Raw genomic sequence first — 21,584 nt, 5'->3', positions numbered from 1 at the left:
TAAATCTTCCTATGCATCTTGCTCATAACTTCTTATAGCATAATCCTATTATTACATTCATATAACAGAATTGATTTAGACATTTCCACTTCAACTGGTATTTATTTTCTTTCTAGTTCTTTGCTACCACACAAAAAAAATCTATATTTTTAATATATGAGGAATTGCTTTTTACCAAGGTTTTCTTTGAAGTACAAGAATGGTAGTGACATCTTTGGGACAAAGGGCATGTACATTTTAGTCACTTTCTTTGTATAGTTTCAAACTGCTTTCCAAAAAGCAATAGTTGTGCTAATTCAGAGCTCTATCAAAAATGCAACTAAGCATCTTTCCACTCCCTCTCCAACAATGATTCTTCTGATCTTTTGTTCTCCTAGCCAGATTTTTGGATAGAAGACAAAACATGAGGGTTGTTTTGATTTTCATTTTATCATATTATTTGTTATTTGAAGCATTGTTGCAAATGGTTGCTAAAATTTGTAAATCTTCTTGGGAGAACTTTTTTTATTCATATCCTCTAATCACATACTTATTGGGGAATGGCTTTTGGTTTTGCACATTTCTGTTAGTTGTTTATGTCTTCAATGTCAAACCCTTACCAGAGAAATTTTATATGAAAGGATTTTCCCATTAGGCCATTCCCCTTCTTATTCTAAATGCAATCATTTTATTTATACAGGAGCTTTTCAATTTCATATAATCAAAATTATCTTTTTTTTAATTTTTGTTAACAGCCTCTATTCCTTGTTTAGTTAAGAATACATCTCTTACTTCTGTCTGAGATATATTTTCTCCTCTAATTATTTTATTGTCTAATCCTCGGTATTCAAGTCAAGTATCTATTTTGATTTTATTGTGCAATATAGTATAAAATGTTAAGACTAATTTCTGCCAAATTGCTTTTCAGTTTTCCCCGAAAGTCCTTGAAATACAAACTTCTTTTTAAGAAATCTAGATTTTGTGAAAATGAAATTAAAATCTCTCCCCTGATTGTGAAAATGAAATTAATTCCCCTACCCATTTTTAGATTTAATCACCAGAAGTGTAAAAACCTCATTTACACTTGAGTAGGGAAGGTCTGTGACCCCCCACCTTACAATAATGGGTGAGGAATCAGAATCAAACTGACTGCCCCCTGGGCAGCCCTAAAGCAAAGCTTCAACAGTAATTGATAGACAGGAGGAAGGCACAGAAAGTGAAGCAAAAGAAAATGTCTTTAAAAGGGAGTTACAACTTCCTATGAAGGAGAATCCTCTGAGATTCATGAGAGATTCACCTGAGATCTTCACAGAGGACTTCATCTTCTGCTGCAGTTCTGAATCTGAGTCGTAGTCTGGTGAAGATTCTGCTAACTGAACCTGAGACCTGTACGTAGTGAGACTGTTCTTAAATCTCTCTTTCTGGACTGACATGGGGTGAGTGAAAAGAGCTGACTCCTTTCCTGGATTTTCTGAAGAGACTAGCCTGAGGAGAGACCTATGTCTTGAGAAAGGTTCCCTGTATTCCTTGGTCCTCGGCTACAGGGGCTGAGGCCTCTCCAGCTAAGGATTAAACTCCACTGCCTGTTTTTGAGCCAGGGGCCAGAGCAAAATACTTAGTGCTAAAGCTAGATGTCTTACCCTGTCCTCTCTTTGATTTTCCAACTTCACTCTTTCTATATTTTATAAATAAATCTCTTTGGAATTAATTAAATTCCTGGTGACCCTATTTTAAAATAATCCAGCCCAATCTTTTTATATAAACCTTTTTTTCCCCTTACAGTCTTCAGGATTATTGAACTGTGGGATATTAAGTTCTATAATTTCTAGTTCTCTCTTGTCAATTCTGTTCCATTGATCTACTCTTCATTTTTCTCCAAGATCAAATGATTTTGCTGACTGCTCCTTTGTAATAGAGTTTGAGGTCTGGAAGTGCTATTTCCCTTTTATTCTTACTTCTCAACTTTTTAAGACAAATTTAGATGAGAGAGGTAATAAAGGCACCTCACGGAGAGACAATTGACCTTGGACACTACCACATGGAGGAGGAGGGGCTAAAACTTGAGTATAGCAGGAAGCTAATGTTAAATCCAGAAAAGACAAATTTTTAAAAATCAGATATAAAACATACTTTGTTGAAAGAATTCTTGTTCAGGCATAAGTTAAGCTAGATGCCCTCAGAGATCCCTACCAGATATGAAATTTTGTGAGACTACCATGGAGTAAAGGAATGTGCTATTTGGTAACTTTCTATTTAAACTATCCTTCCTAAACTTTTTGTACCTGCTGGAATGAAAATGTCAGCATCCCATAAATTTTGATGCCCTAGAGTGATCTAGTCATTCCACCTAAGGCTTACTGAGAAAATGAGTTATGAGCCATTTTTAAGGAATAAAAACTGGCACAAAAGAGTGGGGAAGGGATTCTAGGCAAAGAAATAACATTTACAAAAGATATGATAGGAGGATGAAGAAGCTGTATTCTGAAGATGACAAGATAATTCCTTTGGTGAGACTGGAGTTTCTAATGGAGAATAATAATTTTTTTTAATTGAAAAGGGACTTAAGGATAGAGAAGGATGTTGATGAAAGACTGGAAATGATGGGCTTAGATCTTAAGAAAGGTCATGCCATAATGAAAATGGTGTTTAAGGAAGGTCCTTTACATGTGTAATTTGATTTTTATCCTTACCTTGGGAGGTGAGTGCCATTGTTATCTTCATTTTAAAAGTGAAGAAGCTGACATAGAGATAGAGCTTAAGTGACTTGCCAGAATCACATAGCTAATAATGGTCTTTGGTCAAAATCACACACAGGTCTTCTTTCAAAATCCAGCACTCTGTCCACCAAGTTGCTACTACTTGGGAGAAGCATGAGGCAGAGGACCTGTCTAGAAATGCTCTAGGACTGCCTATAAAATCATGGCTTCATCCAAGTTCATGGCTGGTGTACTGAAGGACTAGAAGTTGAAATCTGTTCAGACTCCAACACTATGGCATCATTCCCTATATCTCTCTCACCTCTCTAGAAGTCCACAGTCAAATATATAGAAGGCAAGAAAGTCAAAGCAGTTGTAGGTTATATTAAAAGATAGAGTCCATCAATAAGGAGGAAGTCATCCCATTGCCCTCTGTCCAGTAAGACCACCACATTTAGAGTATCATTGCAAGAACATTGAAAAGCTGAAAAATGTGCAGAGGAAGACATCAAAGATGGTGAAATGCCTTGAGTTCATGCCCTGTGAGATTCAATTGAAGGCATCAAGATGTTTGCCCTTGAGAAGAAATTAGTTAATGGAGTTGGGTGGGGCATGATATTTATCTTCAAGTGTTTGAGGTGCTATCACAGGAAAGAGGCATTAGAGTTGTTTTGGTTGGCCCTGGAGGCAGATCTAAAACCAACAGGTAGATGTTGCAAAGAAGCAAAATATTTCATAATAATAAGAGCCAAAAAATCAGAATGGGTTGCCTTGGGTGGTAATGGATTCCCTTTCTCTAGAAGTGTGCTTCTCTAGAAGCACAGGTTGAATGACCACAAAATGTTGTACAAGGGTCTCTTTCAAGTTTCTAGTAGTCTAAATGTCTATTGATGTCCCTTCCAAACATGAACTTCTGTAAGTTTGAGAATGTATCTATAAGGAATATACATGTATATGGGTGGGTATATATTCATAAGCTCCTATTATATACAACTACCCCTTAGTGATAGTTACAGAAAGGAAAATATTGAAAGGGGGGATTTTGGAGAAAGAATAACTAGGACTTGGACAAGAATCAGATATGGGCACAAAATATAGAGACTGATTTGGGATTTCATTGAAGAAAGAATGAGAAAACTCCTTATATTGATGGAGGTTGGCACCTTCTATGCAATTTATTATGTATAATCCTTTTTTAAGACACCTTTGGCAGTCTAGTGAAATCTATGAACTCCTCAGAATGATTTTTTTTAATAATTAAGGGAAATTCAGTGAGAGAGATTAGTGAAATACAGATGCAATCTTTTTTTTTTCCTATGCAAGTTCAGAAACCCTTTGAAATCCATCCACAGATAACTTGAAGGTTCATGGACCCCTGGTTAAGAACTCATGGATGATTGGAGAGATGCCTAGAATACCAATAAGTTCAGTGATAGGCCCAAGCAATATATATCAGAGAGTGTGACTTGTACCTACATCTTCTTTGAGCTCTCCTTCCCTTGGACCTTGTTGCCTCTCATTGAGAATCAAGGGGTAGAAGAGTTCCGCTTTTCTTTGTGGGAAAAGAAGGACAAGACCTCAGTTTTCAATGAGTTTTAAGAGTTGGCATGACTTCCAGACAAAGATGTATTTTGGAAAAATGGAGCTGTTTGAGGGAGGGAAGGGGCCAGGGGAAAGGAAAGGAGGAAGCAGTTATCAAGGAGGAAGAATTAGAAAGGGTATGGTAGTCCCACAGAGATTAAGAAAGAACAAAGGTGGTCAGCAAAATCAAATGAAGCCAATATGTCGGAGATTAGTGTAGGGTAAAACATTGGATCTGGTCAAGAGGTGAGAATAACTTACAGGTGGTGTAGAGACCAGAAATGAAATCCTGGAGGGAGTTTCTACTTGAGAAGCTTGGTGTCACCCAGCTCATTTTGGGATGGACTGAGGGGGGTGCTAAGGCTGAAGTCCCATTCATAATGTCAAGAGAACACATTTTCCCCAAGAATGAAGACATGAAGAAAAGAACTATTATCATTTACTATAGATTATGATGTAGCAGGCATTTCCCTTTGGGGGGTAAAAAAAAATTCCCCCTGCACTCCATTCCAGCTGTCGCTAATATCTTCAGCTTTGGTCTGTGGGTGTTCTGCTGACTTTACTAAGAAGTTTTTTTGGCTGGACATGGAACATGGAATCAAGCCCACACACATTACTCTAAACGGAATAGAAACAACTTGATTGCACACCAAATGGTTTAAATGGTAATCGCTAAATGTAGATTACTTAAATACACAGTATTCACAAAGTCACATGCTAACAAAATCAGAAGGGGGTTAACTTTACCAGCCTGACCATTACCATTCTTTTTGCTGTTGTCGAACTCTAATAGCACGGTGACTCCTTTGTTTAATGTCCCAGTGCAGATGATGCTGATGACAGTGCGAAGAAATTGATACCCACCACATTTTCTATAGGTTTCACCACACATTGTTTCTATTGAATATGCTATTTTAAATTTTTCTATGATGTTGTTGTAAAATGCATGTTTATAAATTGTAAGTTCTGTTTTTCTAGTTTCTTTATTTTTTTTAATGTGGAAGAATTCCAAGAAAACCAGAAACAATATCTAACAAGATCTGAGTAGAGGAAGTCTAGGAATAGCTTTCCAATGTTTTGGTCAGGAAGACATCGGATCTTTCAGTGTGTTCAACAAATGGATTTAATAATGCACATTTCAATATAAAACTTAGTTCAAAACAGAAATATTTGCTGCGCAGCCCATTTGTCCTGGGAATTGCACAACGTGGATGATTTTCAATAACTCTTTTCATTATAATGATTTCCTCCTGCTCAGGCAATGTAGATGTACAAAACCACTTTAGTTAGGAAATGTAATATGTGTAGAAATAAACATATTAAAGGCATATTACAATAGTATCACTTTGGCCACTTTGTGGCACAGCTATCCTGCCTATCTCCCAGGGTGATTCTGTTTTGATTCTTCATCTAACACAGCACATTCTACTTTCCCCAGAATCCAAAAACCCAGAAAGCTCAAATATCCAGACTTTTTTTTTTTAAGTACACTCAGAGTAGGTGCTCAATCAAGAGTTTATTTACCAAATGAATGAAAAACGGATGTTCATAAATGATGGCCCCCCAAAGCATTACGAAATTCTGAAGTGCTTTCTAAATAGTTAAAAAAGACATTAAAGTATGTTCTGCGCAAGTTGTTTTCAGTATTTTTTAATCATAATTCTTTGAAAGTCATTAATCTGTGTTGTCTATACATACAAGGTAATTTCCATTTATCCTGAATATTTAATTAACCTGCAGGGTATCCTACTAACCAATCTGGATAAATGAAAGTTTTTTGTTATTTTTTAGAATGATTACATTCAGCTGGAAAGATTCTGCGTCATTTTCTTTGCAGGACTGCCTTGCCTCCAGAAGAGGTGTGTAGAGTGACAGCCTTCACTCCAACATCCGTTTTACTTCAATTGTGTCTTCCTTGGTTTGGCAACATGGAAAATAGAGATGACTAACTATGGTGGACCCCAGTGGTAGTCCCTCGTTACTAATAAGTATCCGTGTTTATCTATGGCAACATAAGTTGCTATCCTTAAGCTCTATGGGATACAACAATAGCATTTATTTATCCAGTCCTTCGACAACTACTTATTAAGGGTTCCTATTAAGGGTTGTACAGTTGTGGGGGGGGGAGATGATACCAAGGTAGTGAATTCGTGTTTTCCATCTTCATGGGGTTGGTGATTCCGGGGATCAAATATGCAATACTATGTAATCAATCAATAAGCAAATTTGTCAAGCATTTATCATGTGTCCAATACTATGCTAGGAGCTGGGGATACAGTGACAAAAGTGAAATAATCCCTGCCCTCAGCAAGCTTCCATGCAGCAAAAACACAATAACTAGAGCAGAACAGAATATTATAAGAAGGCCTCCAAGGTGTCATAAAGCTGGAGAAAGAAAAGCCATTTTTGACAGCCTTCAGAACGTTTTAGGGCTTAGCCTGGAACATCCAGGTTTATCTACTGATTTGGCCAAGAATGCTCTGAAGACAAATGCAGGAAGCTGGGATGGGGATAATAACATTCAGAATATTTATAGAGCACTTTTATGATTTGTGGAGCATTTGATTCCCATGTTCATCCTGTAAGATGGATAGTTGCTATTGTTATCTTCATTTTACAGATGAGCAAACTAAAGCAGGTGAAGGGGGAGACGTGAAGAATAGTGGGGAGAGAGACAGAGACAGAGACAGAGAAGGGTTAAGTTTGACCCAGAGTCAAACAGCTTGTAAGTAGCCATGGTCATATTAGAATTCAGGTCTTCCTTACTCCAAACTAGTATTCTATTCACTATTCTAACCAATACTATTCACTATGAAAACTGGCTTGGGGATACAGAAAACATTCCTCAACTCCTAACTATCATCATGGAATGAGGAAGAACTAGGAAACATTCATTGCACTTGTAGAAGTCAAAAGTTTCCCAGAATACTTGGCTGAAATTCTTGTGGGGTCTCTTTACTTATACTCATGATTTATTCTTGGTGCTCATTAACACCATGATGGACCACAAAGGGTCTCTGTTCCATACACCCCCAACCTTCTACTCCCCCATTTCTCTTGTCAGTTTCATCAAACCAAAACAGGAAGCCCACTGGGACCTAAAAAAAGAGAACTTTTCCACTAACTACTTTAGGTTTTTCTGTTAAATTAAGATTTACAACTTCCAGTTCTGTGTTCAGAGAGTCCTCACTGAATGAGCACCACAGAGAACACACGGAATTTGGGAGGTATAGTCCTGACCATGTCACTTCCTATTCAACACACTCCAGTGGTTTGGATCCAGTGGTTCAGGATCAAATCCTCCCTTTCACTTTTAAAGCCCTTCATAACCTGGCCCCTTCCTACTCTTTCAGCCTTCTTATACCATCTTGATCCCTTGCTTCCACCAACCCTCCTCATGTATTCTGCAATCCAGTGACACTGGTCTCCTTGCTGTCCCAGGAAGAAACCAATCCATCACTCAGTTCTCTGCATTTTCTCTAGCTGTCCCCCATACCCTGGAATGTTCTCCCTCCTCACTTCTGCCTCTGGCTTCCTTCAAGTCTCAGCTCAAAATCCCACCTTCTGTAAAAAGCCTTTCCCGGTTCCTCTTAATACTAGTTCCTTCCTTCTGAGACATCTCCAATTTATCTGACATGTTTGCATATCTTGCTTGGACATAGCTGTTTACAATTTGTCTCCTCCATTAGATTACAAACTTCTTGAGTTTAGAGAATGGTTTTTGCCTTTTTTGGATCCTCGGGATTGGCACAGAACATTGAAGATTTGACTAGTCAGTTTATATATTGAAATCTATTCATCAGCAGTCATTTATTAAGAAGCTACTTATATGCCGAGTACTATATTGGGCCTTGGGAATAAAAAAAAAAAAAGGAAAACCATACCTGCACTCAAGAGATTTACATTTTCCTGTAATAAAATTGAAGTGTTCTGGAAATTGAAGTTCTTGCCTTATCTTTCTTGCTAGATTTAGAAGGTAAAATTATTTTTCGGTGGGAACTTGGTAGATATGGTCTTTGTGCTTTGCAGGGTTTTTTTTTTAAGCACTATAAATTTCATCAACTGGGTTTTTCCTTTGCTTTTTTTTTCTTAACAGTTTGCAAAACCTTTTTGTGGTTTCAGATGGTGCAGAAAGTCAGTTATATTGGGGTTTATAGAAGTAAGCAAGATTAGCTTGCTTTTGTCTCTTTTAGAAAGGGATGCCCAGAACTGGTTCCTTTCTATTCTGTTCATGCCAGTGGTAGCTATCTTGAAAATAAGAGCTGCTGAGACAATTCAGATCAAGTTAACAAACACTTAAAAAGTACCTAGAGATGTGTAGGTTTTCAAGGAGGACTAGCACCTCTAGTGTGAGGGCTTGCCAAGCTCTTTTCAGGACTGTTCATATACCTTTAGTGTCCATCTCGTACTCAACTCTCACCTGTGGCCCCAAGAAGCTGTAGCATTCTCATTGGCCATACCCCAGTAAACCATCTCAGCAGAAAGGCTAAATCAAGTTATGTGCAAGCAATGGGCCATAGACCAGTTGGTTAGTCAACTCCAAGCATGGGAAGACCTTCCCTAGTGGAAAGGACAGATGAAAATAATTTGTTCTCCAAGGCCATGGAGGCAGCTGAAGCAGATGCTGGGAAATGCTTAGAGCTTGACTAGACATCAAAGATGCCAAAATCATCCACTACATCCTTGGTCATTGCCAGTTGTCCCAACTTTGGTCTTGCCATTGGACTTTGATGACTCTGGAAGAGAGTGAGGTTGATGACTTGGTGGAACTCTCTCAATTGAATCCAATGCATGCACAAGTCATGACATCTCCCATAATATCATTGGTTCTTGTCAAAAAGGAAGGATAAATAACAACAGCAATAATTGTGTGCCAAACATTGTGCAAATCTGTGTACTTTAGGATCAGTTCCATCCCCTGCTCCTCAAATCCCTTGATTGGCCAGGATAATGGAAGTAAACGCCATAATTTTTTTTTCTTTATTCAAAGACATTTCATTTTCCCAATTACATGTAATAACAATTTTCGACAAACATTTTCCAAAATTATAAGATCCAAATTGTCTCCCTTCCTCCCCTCTTCTGGAGATAATAAGCAATTTGACCTGGGTTATATATGTATTATCATGCAAAACATACTTCCACATTGGTCACTGTTTTAAGAGAACACTCATATAAAGCCAAAATCCCAAAATAAAAGCAATAATAAAAGTGGAACAAATGCTTTGATTTTCATCAGATTCCAAAAGTTCTTTCTATGGAAAGGGAGAGCATGCTTTGTCATAAATCTTCCAGGATTGTTCTGAATCATTATATTGCTGGGAGTAGCCAAGTCTTTCATAGTTGATCATTCCATAATATTGCTGTTAACTGTGTACAATGTTCTCCTGATTCTGCTTATTTTGCTCTGCATCAGTCCACGTAGGTCTTTCCAGCTTTTTCTGAAATCATCGGGCTCATCATTCCTTACAGCACAATAGTATTCCTTCACCATCATATACCACAATTCGTTCAGTTTTCTCCATTGATGGACATTCTCCCAATTTCCAGTTCTCTGCCATCACAAAAAAAAAGCTGCTATAAATATTTTTGTACAAGTAGAAAACAATATGAAATGTAAGGGGATAAGTGCACGCACCTACACAATGCAGACATTGATAGACAAAATCTGTAAATATAGACAAATGTATAGATTTGTCTGGTGCAGAGTTGTTTTTTAAATCGATGTTTTCATGTAAATCCCAGTCTCTTGGGTCACATAGCATATGCACCTCACAGGATTATTGTGAAGCTTAAATGAAACTAGGTACAGATCAAAAACATTTAATGGCTATGGAAATATTAGTGATTATTTTCACCAAAAAAACTATATTTAAAATTTTTGTAATTAAAATAAATTTACAAGCAAGATCCCCTTTCCCCAGTTGCTGAGGCAAATTAATTTCTTAAGTCACTTTCTTTTCTTTTTTAAAAAACACTTATCTTCCATCTTAGAAATAATAGTGTATATTGGTTCCAAGGCAGAAGAGTGGTAAAGGCTAAGCAATGAGGGTTAAGTGACTTACCCAGGGTCACATAGCTAGGAAGTGTCTGAGGTCATATTTGAACCCAGATCCTCCCATCTCAAGGTCTTCCTTTCAATCCTACCTGACCCCACAAGCCACTTTCAAAGACTTATGTATGCTTTTCAAAAACTGACAAATTGAAGAAGTATCCAAACAGATTAAGTATTTAAGTACTGTCATAGGAAGGTCACACACCTATATTTCCATGTGGTCTCCAATTCTGGTTACTCAGGGAATGACAAGTGTTATAATACCCAATCATTTCTCAGTTTGATTAGCACTTGGCTCAGAAAGCACATTGATGGAAAAATAGCTAACTTGCAAAGACTTTCATATAAAAGATCCAATTTCCATTAGTTGCATGAAGATTGATCATTCTGCTTAGATATCATTTATTGCTTTAATGGAAAATGGGACGTACTTTCATTACCACGAGTCATAAGATAAGATACGACCTTATCTGTACAAGGCACTGAACAGAGGGACAGCACAAAAAACTCTTTAGAAGTCTAGGTTCTTAGAGTCAGAGCCATATTAGTAGATACACATTAAGGGAGCCATACGACTGCACAAATGATAGAAAGCATGGACTTTCATGGCTGTAGATCATGCCACGACTCCTTCCAGTTGGAAAGATGTTTTATAAACCTCAAACCGCTTTAGAAAGTATCCTTGAATTATTATGGATTTTATTATTATTTATTTATTTATTCTTTATTCTTTATTTCTTTATTATTTATTATTAATATTTATTAAATATTACTATTGTTCTAGCTGCTTGCTCAGTATACTGTCGGATCTCAGGTTGTTGAATATATCTAGGTGTAATACACAGAAAATAATGAGGGTTTTCATGGGCAAAGAAATGCTACCAAAGTAGTACAAAAGTACCAAAGTCTATAACTTTCATGAAGGAGTGACTATATGTTGTAGGAATACCTATAAATATATAACATAAATATATGCAATATATAGCAGTGGTATTGCTATATTGAAAGGTATGCACAATTTTATGGTCCATTGGATTGAACCATTGGGTGGTTCCAAATTGTTCTGCAGAATGGTGGTATCAGTTCACAGCTAAACCAATAGCGGAGTAGTGTTGGCATTTTCCCACATCCCCTCCAACATTTTCCTATTTTTATCATATTAGTCAAATTGGTAGGTACGTCAGAGTTGCTTTAATTTACATTTCTCTAATTGATAGTGATCTGGAGCATTTTTTTTCATGTGATTAAAGATAGTTTTAATTTCTTCATCTGAGAACTGCCTGCTCATTATCTTTAATCATTTATCAATTCAGGAATGATATTGATCTTTTAGATATATCAAAGAGTAGGCAGTTAGGTGGTTTAGTAGATAGAGTGTTGAGTCTGGAGTTGGAAAAACTGGAGTTCAAATCCAGCCTCAGGCACTTACTAGTTGTGTGACCCTAGGCAAGTCACTTAACTGGTTGCCTCAATTTCCTCACCTGTCAAATGAGCTGGAGAAGGAAAATACTCTAGAGTTTTTGCCAATAAAATGCTATATGAGGTTATGAAGAATCAGATATTACTGAACACCTAAACAAGAGTAGGCATTAGTAGTCTACAAAATTACACAACATGTAGCCAAAGAGGTCCTGTAATTTCATTCAAGGGCTGACCATGACATCCACCAAGTGATTAAAGAGGGAGAAAGGAGTTGATGAAAAAACGTTCTCTTTTGTTATGGAAAACTATGCTTTTCTGGGAATATAGGATCCTAAAATCAGAGCTAGAAAAGAATTTAGAGACTGTCTAACCCAAATAGTTCATTTTATAGAAATAAGCAAACTGAGGCCAGCCCATAAGACATAGTAGATAGAGATTTCACTTTAGAGTCCAGAAGACCTAAGTTGAGTCTAGCCTCAGACAACCTGACTGTGGAACCCTGGGAAAATCACTTAACCTCTTGAGGCTTCAGGCAGCATCCTAAAACCCAAGTTGCCAAAAGGGTGCCAAACAAGAGATTGCATTGGGAAGGGGAATTTCTTCAACCAGGGGTTCCATATCCTGATTAAATTATAAGTCTGGTCTTGACCCTTTCCTATCACAGAATCACGGAATTTGAGAGTTGGAAAGGACAAGAGGGAAAGCATTTAGTGTAACCCACACACAAAAGGAATCCTCACTATAACATACAGAGCAAGGGGACATCCAACCCCTGCTTGAAGAACTCTAAGGAAGGGGAATCTGCCCTTGAGGCAACTCCTTCTACTTTAGGACAGCTCTAATCATTAGGGAGTATTTTCCCCAATATCAAGCTGAAATTTGCCTATTTGTAACTTCTGCCTATAGATTCTGGTTCTGCCATCTAGGAATCAAACAGAACAAGTCTGTTCTCATTTCTGAATGACAGCCCTTCAAATCCTGGAAGACGAATGTCTCCCCAAATCTTCTCTTTTTCAAGCTAAACAGCCCCAGTTCTTTCAACTTATTCTCATATGACAGGGGCTCAAGCCCCTTTATCATCTTGATTGCTCTAGTCCCTTGTACAAAGCTGCTTAACACTTAACTTGTTGCACATTTGTTGTTGTTAGTCATTTTAGTTGTGCCTGACATAGATGGTTAATAATTGGTTAATAAAGGGATACATTTTATGCCACTTTAAGGTTCCCAAATCATTTGACACATTTTATGTCATTTGGTTCTCTTAAAAAAAACCTGTGAGGCAAGTGTTACAGATACTAGTAGTTCCATTACACTGGTGAGAAAACTGAGGATAAGAAATGTTAGTGACTTGCCAATGGTCACACATCTGGTAAAGAATCTGGTAAAGAGGTGGAAACTGAACAGGAATCTGACTAGAATCTGACTAAAAGTCCAGCAATCTATCCACCATGCCATGCTGCCCCATCTTCCATGATCCTGAAGAACACCTTTGGTGGACATCTATCTCCCTGTTTAAAATCATGCTAGATGCCATTACTCCAGGGGATGGCTGAATGAAATTACTGGCATAGTTCTCGATTGTGTCATTTTGATGTCTACATGGTAGCTGCCTTTTCTGAAGAGAGCCTTCAAGGCTTCATTATATTCTGTCAACCATTAATTTAATAATAATGAAAAATGAAGTAACAACTTATTTACTGATTGCTGGTTAAAGTAGCTATAAAACTAATGTAAGTATGCAAAGAGAGGTAACACTTCTTAATGGATAGAGAACTAGCTTCAGGGTCTGGAAGACCTGTGTTCAAGTTCTGCCTCCGATTCATACTAGCTGCATGACTTTTGGCTAGTTCCTTAACCTCTTAGTGCTCCAGATAACTCTCAGGTACAATGTAGGGAGTTCCATATACTGATGTAATCATTTCATAGATCCAGTTAAAAAAGAAAAACCACTTAAAATTATTTTGTTATTTTAAGCTCCAAGTTCCTCTTTTTTTTTTCAAAACAGCATTCTTCCTTTCTTAAAGCTACTTTAAAAAAATAATGTGGTATCTATGCTTAATATGTTTTGAAAATTCACATTGTGCTTGATAAATTGGTTTAAGAAAGATGGTGAAGGCAGAGCTCTTGCTAAAATTTGCTAATTTACTGAGCCTGAATGGAATAGGACCAAAAGGGACTACTGGATTTGACATATTTGGTCTTGAATTGAGGCTTTACTGGTATATAGTTGTGTGATTTGGGGCAACTCATTTACTTCTTGGGGTATTCTTCTAAAGAATACATGAGGTTCTTGGCCCAAGGCCCCTCCAACTTCTGAGGCACGGATTCTTAAATAGGCGTCTGTAAACTTAAAAAAAAATTTTTTTTAGTAATTCTATTTTTCTATGATCTGTTTCTTTTGTAATAATTCTATTTCAAAACCTATTTCAAAACATTTTCCTGAACAGGGATACATAGAGTTAACCAGACTATCAAAGTGGCTCGTGATCCTGCTAACAGATCTATAAAATACTTGTCAAGGTTCAAAGTAGGACAATTCTAATGTGACTCTCTCAATATGCAGAACGATAATAAATGGCAAATGAAGTTTCTATATACTTTAAAGTGACAAAATGCTTTATATATATGATGGCAACATAGAGTTTGGAGAAATTAGGTCATCTGGTCCAACCACTTCATTTTACAGACAAATAAACTGAGCTCCTGAGGGTTTAAGAAATTTCCCCACAGTTACATAGGTGTAAATGGAAACCTCTTGAAGGTGAGGACTCTTACTTTCATCTTAGTTCCAGTGCAGAACACCTAGCACTTAGTAGGGAAATTTAAATGTTTGTTGACTGATTGGTGAAAAATCTATCTGAGGCAGGTTATTAAAAACTAGGTCTTTCTGACTCCTCATCCAGATCTCTATCCCTAAAGGCTGCCTTGCTTGATAAAAATATTTAAGGAAAATTAATCTGATAGTGATCTGTTGAATGAACTGGAGTGAGAAGATCCCAGAGTTTCAGGAAGCCCAGGAAGTCACTAAATTATTTCAAGTGAGGGGCAGTGTGGGCCTAGACTAAAGGTAGATGCCCCAGTAGGTACTACATTCACCTTAGATTTCCAAAGCTGGATACCTTAGAGTCAATGTTGTGTGTCTGTTTCATTTTAGCACTAAGGAAACGGGCTAAAAATCCAGAAATTCTTCCTATCCTACGTTGCCTTATCTGTGATTATCCACATCTTGTCTCTTTTTTGGAAATCTCACAGCATTCTATATCCTTAGTATACACCTAGCATACAAGAATATACATTACTTTTAACTTGTCTTTACATCTTCCCTCTCCTACTAGATTCTGAGTCCAATGAGGGCAGAAATTGTCTTATTCATACCTCCAATACCTAGCATTTAAAAAAAGCTCATCAAATAAAATTGCCAGGGACATCACAGCCAAGACTAGAATCTAGGTCTCCTGTGGGTCAGTTTAGAGTTCTTTCTACTGAACTAGATTACCTTCTTCAGAGAGGGAGAAACAATTTGTTTGCATTATCTAATTTTTTTTTTATAATATCCTTCTGAAAGATTCACCTCTTAGAAACAACTCCAATTTATGGACACAGAAACTGAATCACTGAGAGGTTATTTATCTGACCCCCAAGGTCTGAGGAAAAGTGTGAGGAAGAGCTAAGGAGAAACCCAAGACTGCTGATTTCTGGAGTCAAATACTCTCTCCTAGAGGATAATTCTTCAACTTTTGATCTCAGGATTGCTTTACAAGCTTAAAAATTATTGAGGATCCCAAAGATCAATTTGTTTGTATGGGTTACATCCAGCTATATTTACCACATTAGAAATTAAAATGGATAAATTTTAAAATATGTATTTATTAATTCATTAAAATAATAAATGCAAACCCATTACATGTTAAGAAAAATAATATTTTTATGAAAAAGTATTTTCCAAAATAAAAAAATAGTGAAAATTGTATTGTTTTACATATTTTTGCCCTCTCTTTAATATCTGGCTTAAGAGAAGACAGTTAGATTCTCATATCTGCCTCTGTATTCAATTTGTTGTGATATGTTGTTTTGGTTGAAGGATATAAAGAAAATCCGGTTTCATACAGATATATAGTTGGAAAAGGGAAGGGTATTTTAATAGGTAAATAACATCTTAATAGTATTATGATAATAGTTTTGACATTGTGTACCCCATGAAAGAATCTTGGCCAACCACAGTGAGAGCTATGGCTATAATATTCAGCTCCTGTAAAGATAGCATGACTATTAAAGAAAGAATAAGCTTCCCAAGACCATAAAGTTACATTATATCAAATTTATTTCATCACAGTTTACCTATGCCTCTCCAGATCCACTAGGATTATTAGTTCTTTCATATTCCTTTCTTTTCTTTTTTTTCCTTTAGTACTACTTCACTATGTAGTATTACAAAAATAGACGTTTAAAATTTAAATTGTCTATAAGAAAAAAAAATCCTAAAATTTACTTAATAACATTTTTTCTTAGTTTTTTTTTCATGTAAATAATCATTAACCCCTACTCAAATACCAGAACCAAGAGGCAACCTGAAATCTGATTTGGCTTCAACCAAGAAAGTCAGATTTCCCAGCCCCCTGAATTACCAAACCACAAGACAACCTCCTCAAGCAAAAGCAAAAACCAGTGTTTAAATATTCTCCTGATCTTCCAAGATCATAATCAGTCATATTCTGCAGTATTTAATAATATTCCTTTCTGACACAGATCAGAAATCATCTATTTGCAGTGATCCTGGAATTAGTACATTTATCCTTGTTAGAATTCCATGAAAACATGCACCTGATAAATAAAGATGGAGGGAAGAGTGGGAATTCCAAGGGCAAAAGACTGATTTTTTTTTTTGAGGGAAAAATTGCCCTTAATTCATGAATACAGAAACTAAGGCAGAGAATATTAAGTGCCTTTAGGAAGAAGTTAGTTGTTGGATAGTGGATCCTGAAAAAGAAAAAGAAGAAAAAATTTTTGATACACAGAAAGGTGCCATACTCTTCAAAATGGCCAAGGGGCTCTGGGATTGTATGCTGTTCATGCTATCTATATATGGGAACTATATATATAATGGCAATTATATAAATAAAAAATCCATGAATATGGATACATTAGCTAGATAATTTAATTAATAATTCAAATTTAACTGTACAATGGGACAGATATCAACACAGTTTTTTTGAGGGAGAAATTATGTTGCCTAGATACCCCCTATCTAGTGTGTTCATACTCATCTATTGCCCCTACAATCTCATCATGTATTTAACTCACATGTACCTGTATGTGCCACCAACTCACCAAAGATTCTTTTCAGGGATGTCTTCTTTGTTTCTCCTTCTACTTGCAATTTAATCATCATTACCATCCCCTCCCTCAAAGAAGGAGATGGTACCTTGAATGGCTAATCTGAATTATTTATCTAAAAAATACATTATACCTTTTGTTAGACACAACTGTGGGGTCATATCTTAAGTAAAAGATAAAATCATTGCTTCTTAAAAAATTAATGAAAATATTGTATCTCTATAGATTGATATGAATTATAGCTATTTCAAAATTATCACCACCTTCTTTTATAAATATGGTTTTGCAGCATTTTTTAGGTTATTCAGAGTTCCCAAAGAAGTTACATGGGATCTGAAGGATTTGTTTCAGAAAACATATTGAAGCAGCATACCAATACCATAAAGGTATTTGTCAAAAAAAGATATAAATTCTTTAGCAAAAGGGGGAAAGAAACAGAGCTATATGATCATCTCAAGCAGGACAACTGCACAATAAATATATTATGGACATACTACAGAGTGATGCTGGAATAGGAAGGCAATATTCTAAAAGGTAAGAAATGTCTAGATAGTTTTCCTCCTCAAGTTTGAAGCCCTACTAGATTTTAGTTACTAAAGATGCTTTTTTGTTTTGTTTATCCTTTTACAGGAAATATAAAAATCTTTTGATCTTGCACTGCTCAAATATAGTTTACCAGGTCAGAGTTAACAATAAAAAGGTAAAAGACCTACAGGTCACTTCCAAATGGGTGACAAGTAAGATTATATCAAAGGCTGAAAAAATTCAGACTTTTAAAGAGGCTAGGAAGACTTTACATGGGACTTGTTTTTACATGAAATACAGAGCAACATGTCAAGGTTCTATTTTGAAAAGAAGGAAATGAAAACATAATGGAAAAAAATGACACAACACTGCATTCTACTATCTGTTAGAAAACAGCAGTTTTAAGATTAGTTAGAAAGGTGAAATTCACAAGATAAATATTATAAGTTTAGAATTTCCAGGTAGTTCAGTTGAAAAAAAATTGATGAAGTGTAAATGTTTTTATTAGAACAGCAAGGGTTGTACTTTTGAGGGAAAATGTGCAATTATACATAAATAATGATGCAAATTCATCTGAGCACTTTTAGGAAAATATTTTTAGTAATTCAAATACTTATCACAATAAAAATTATTTTTTACAATTTAACAACAATAATAACAGTTGGCATTTTCAGAGGGCTTTAAGGATTACAAAACATATATTATTTTACAAACATCCTGTGAGGTAGGTATTCTTATCTTCTCGCTCAGGGAAGACTACTATTTGTGTACCAACCATTTACATTTTATTTCCACCTTAAAATAATTATTTACATGTATTTTATCTGTAAATCTATTAGCTTTGCAGTTTTCTAAGGTAACCAAAAACAGTATATTTGAGGAAAATGAAATCCAGCAATTCTAATTTTCCTACATCACCTCAACAAAATTATATCATTACTCAGGATTTCTTTCTGATTAGGGCAATATCAAAGTATTGACATTAAAACTGTGTTCTTGAATACTATGCTCTGAGGAAGATCACTTAGGAAAGGAAAACCAAGTTTAGTTCATTGTTTATAAATTTCAGACACATTTTGTTGTGATAACCTGTTACCTTCAGAGGATGTTATCCATAAACAAAAACATTCTGGTGATGACTGACTGTGGTTAACTTAAGACAAGCCTTTGGGCACTTTTTTTTTAAAACATGACTTGGATGTAAATGAATCATAACCAAGGATCAACAACTCCCCAAAATTGGATGAATCAAGCTAAATCAACATAAAAGGTAAGCAATATGAATGAAAGCAGACTATATAAAACCATCTGAACTGTGTGTTAAAATATATATGACTTGTTTCACTGTGATTTATGTGAGCAAGACTTCTCATAACACTCAGTTGAGGAATTTCCAGCCAAGCTTTAAATGTTGACCAATTCAGTGACAACACAGAAAGGAATTCAGTGTAGACAGGATCTCCTTCTGAAAATCTTGAAACTGTTCACAGCTCTTTTGTTATATTTCAGATTGTTTGTTTACTGAAACTTCTAATTGTGTGTTGAGCCTGTGATTGTTTTTTTTGACAATTGCTTCTAGTTTTAAATGCCTTCATTAATACTAACCATCTCCTTCCACTGTTTTGGTTGGGTTTTTAAAAATACTAACAAGTATGATAATCACCAATGGCATTTACCATTGTATGTTTTAAGTTTAAACTCTTAATTTTATGGGACAATCACATCATATCATATTGTAACCATTTCATGATGTGTTTAGAAATTCAGAACCTGAAGATTCCCCTCTAAACTCTTCAAGGCATGTGATTTACTTAGAGATATCTCTAAAAAAGGTAGTCTGTTCATAAATTAGATTTAATTAAAAGATAATCTCTACACAAAATGTATTTTCAAATGATCAGGTTTATATAATAACATCTTAGCTTATTTTACACAGAATTTCTTCTTTCCTTCATTTAAGGTATACTTCCAAATTAGGATAATCACTTTAATGGAATTAAAAAAGTGAAGTCATAAAATTTGTTTTTTTTTCAACTTAATTACCATCACTTAAACAGCTATATAGGATGTAATCTTTTGTTAATGAAGAACAAAAATCACACGATGCAATCAGTAGCCTGGAAAATTAAAGTTTAATTCAACAAAGCCAAATACCATTCACTATGAGAATATTTTCAAGTGCAAATCAGAACTTGGGAGGATTAAGTTTTTTCCTACAAAAATAAAAAAATTACTGTGAATTTGTGTTTAAAATGCTTCTGGAATTTCACAAAGAAACGACATTTTCTTTGAAACACTTACCTATTTCCAAAGAGGCATTCATTTTAAGAAATTCTTCTGTAAGATAAATCATGAAGATTTTCCCCTCAAAAATCTCCTTTTCACCTCAATTAATTTTTGTTCAGGTTTCCTCAGCAGGTCAGTTGTTTTTTTTTTTAAAGGTTCATATTTCTGCAATCCAAATAATGTATCTGAATTTCAACGCATCAAACCACATTCTAGTTTTTTTTTAATTATTATTATTATCTTATATCTTTTTTTAAAGATTCAAGTTTAGTCTTTGAGCTTACCAGAAATGCCTTAGTGAGCCTCAGCAGCTGGTAATTACTTAATAATTGTGAAGCATCCAGCCTCATCACCGAGATCGTTAACTATCAGAGTGCCTGACAGCTCCCAAAGGAAGCGAAGAAAACAACAACAAATTCAGCTCATCTTGAAAATGAAAAGTGCTTGGACAGAGGAGGATTTTCCTCGTTGCAAGCCGTTCAGGCAGGCGCTTTAAAAAGGGGTGGGGGGACTGAGCAGAGCTTTGGATTTGCCCTGATGGTGAGTTTTCTGGTGCAGTGGTGTTTACCCCCTTGGCCCCTCAGAAGGACTCTGGGTTGTTTGGGGTTCTCCCACCCCCTCCAGCCCACAACAGAGCCTGAATCCCGGCCAACTCCAATTCCATTCCGCACGCATGTATCAAACGCCCTCTCCGGCTCTGGGATCTGCGCTCTGCATTGGGCTCCATCTCCCGGGCCAGGTCGCTGCCCTCGGGGAGTTTACTATCTAGTAGCTCCACCTCGGCCAGCCCACCCCAGTGCCCAGTGAACCCAGGTACAGCTTTCTCCCCCTTCTCCGCCCCCCAAGCCCCCAGTGAAAGCCGGAAACTTTCATTTAGGAATTCCCCGCCCCCAGCTCCGGAGTGCGGGCTGCCGGAGGGGAGGAGAGCAGAACTGGAGAGGGGGCCCGCGAAGCAGCCCGTCTGGGGCTGCCTCTCCTCCGGAAGGCTTTCATTTGCACATTCGCCTTCAGCTGCGCTCCGAGCTGGGACCCCAGACGGTGCCTCGCGTCCCCCCGCGACCCCCTCCTTTCGGCCGGGTGGGGCTCTGGGAGGGAGCCAGTCTCCTCCTTCCCCCGCCCCCGAGTGGGGCCCAGCCCCGGCCCCGGCCCCAGCCGCTGCTGCCGCCGCCGCTCCGCTGGTCTCGCTCTCCGGGCCCCCGACCCCTCAGCCCCCCCCAGCAGCGCCATCCCTCCTCCGGCCCCGGCTGCCGGACTACCTGCTCCGCGCGGACTGGCCGACACGTGCGGAGGGACTGACTCCCTGGACGGCCGGGGGGGTAGTCGGCCTGGCCCCTCCAGGTGAGGGAGCACTGCGAAGGGGGGGAAGCGCTTCTGGGGCAAAGGGTCTGGGGTGGGGGCCCTGGAAGGGGAGGGGGCACTGCGGCCGTGGCTCTAGTTAACCCCTTCTCTGCCGGAGCCCCCGAGGGTCAGGGTGAAGGACGCGTAGGAATGCGGTCTGGGGGAGGGGCGGGGGTGGCCACTTGGATGACCAACTGCCCTTGGCACTGGATTGAGCCGCCGGCCCTAATGTCCGGGATCCCGAGCGCCCCCCTTCATCCCGCCCCCCCCCCTACCGCGGGCATAAACACAAACACACTGTGGCTCCCAGGGTTTTCGGCCTCATCTGAACTTTCCAGTAGGAACTTTTAAACTGACATCACACAGTC

General features: G+C 37.5%; 1 long non-coding RNA gene across 1 annotated transcript; it reads right to left on the bottom strand.

Annotated features, from left to right (window-relative positions):
- Positions 1-9,222: 9,222 nt before the first annotated feature.
- On the bottom strand, positions 9,223-20,268 carry LOC103095888 (uncharacterized). The gene is made up of 3 exons (XR_473521.3): positions 20,163-20,268; positions 19,894-20,043; positions 9,223-9,810 (listed from the first exon to the last, which is right to left on the bottom strand). It is a non-coding gene; the product is annotated as an uncharacterized LOC103095888 (long non-coding RNA).
- Positions 20,269-21,584: the final 1,316 nt, after the last annotated feature.

Source organism: Monodelphis domestica, chromosome 5 (assembly GCF_027887165.1).
Source record: "Monodelphis domestica isolate mMonDom1 chromosome 5, mMonDom1.pri, whole genome shotgun sequence".
In the NCBI taxonomy this organism is placed as follows: Eukaryota; Metazoa; Chordata; class Mammalia; order Didelphimorphia; family Didelphidae; genus Monodelphis; species Monodelphis domestica.
This window is presented reverse-complemented; position numbering and strand designations above follow the sequence as displayed.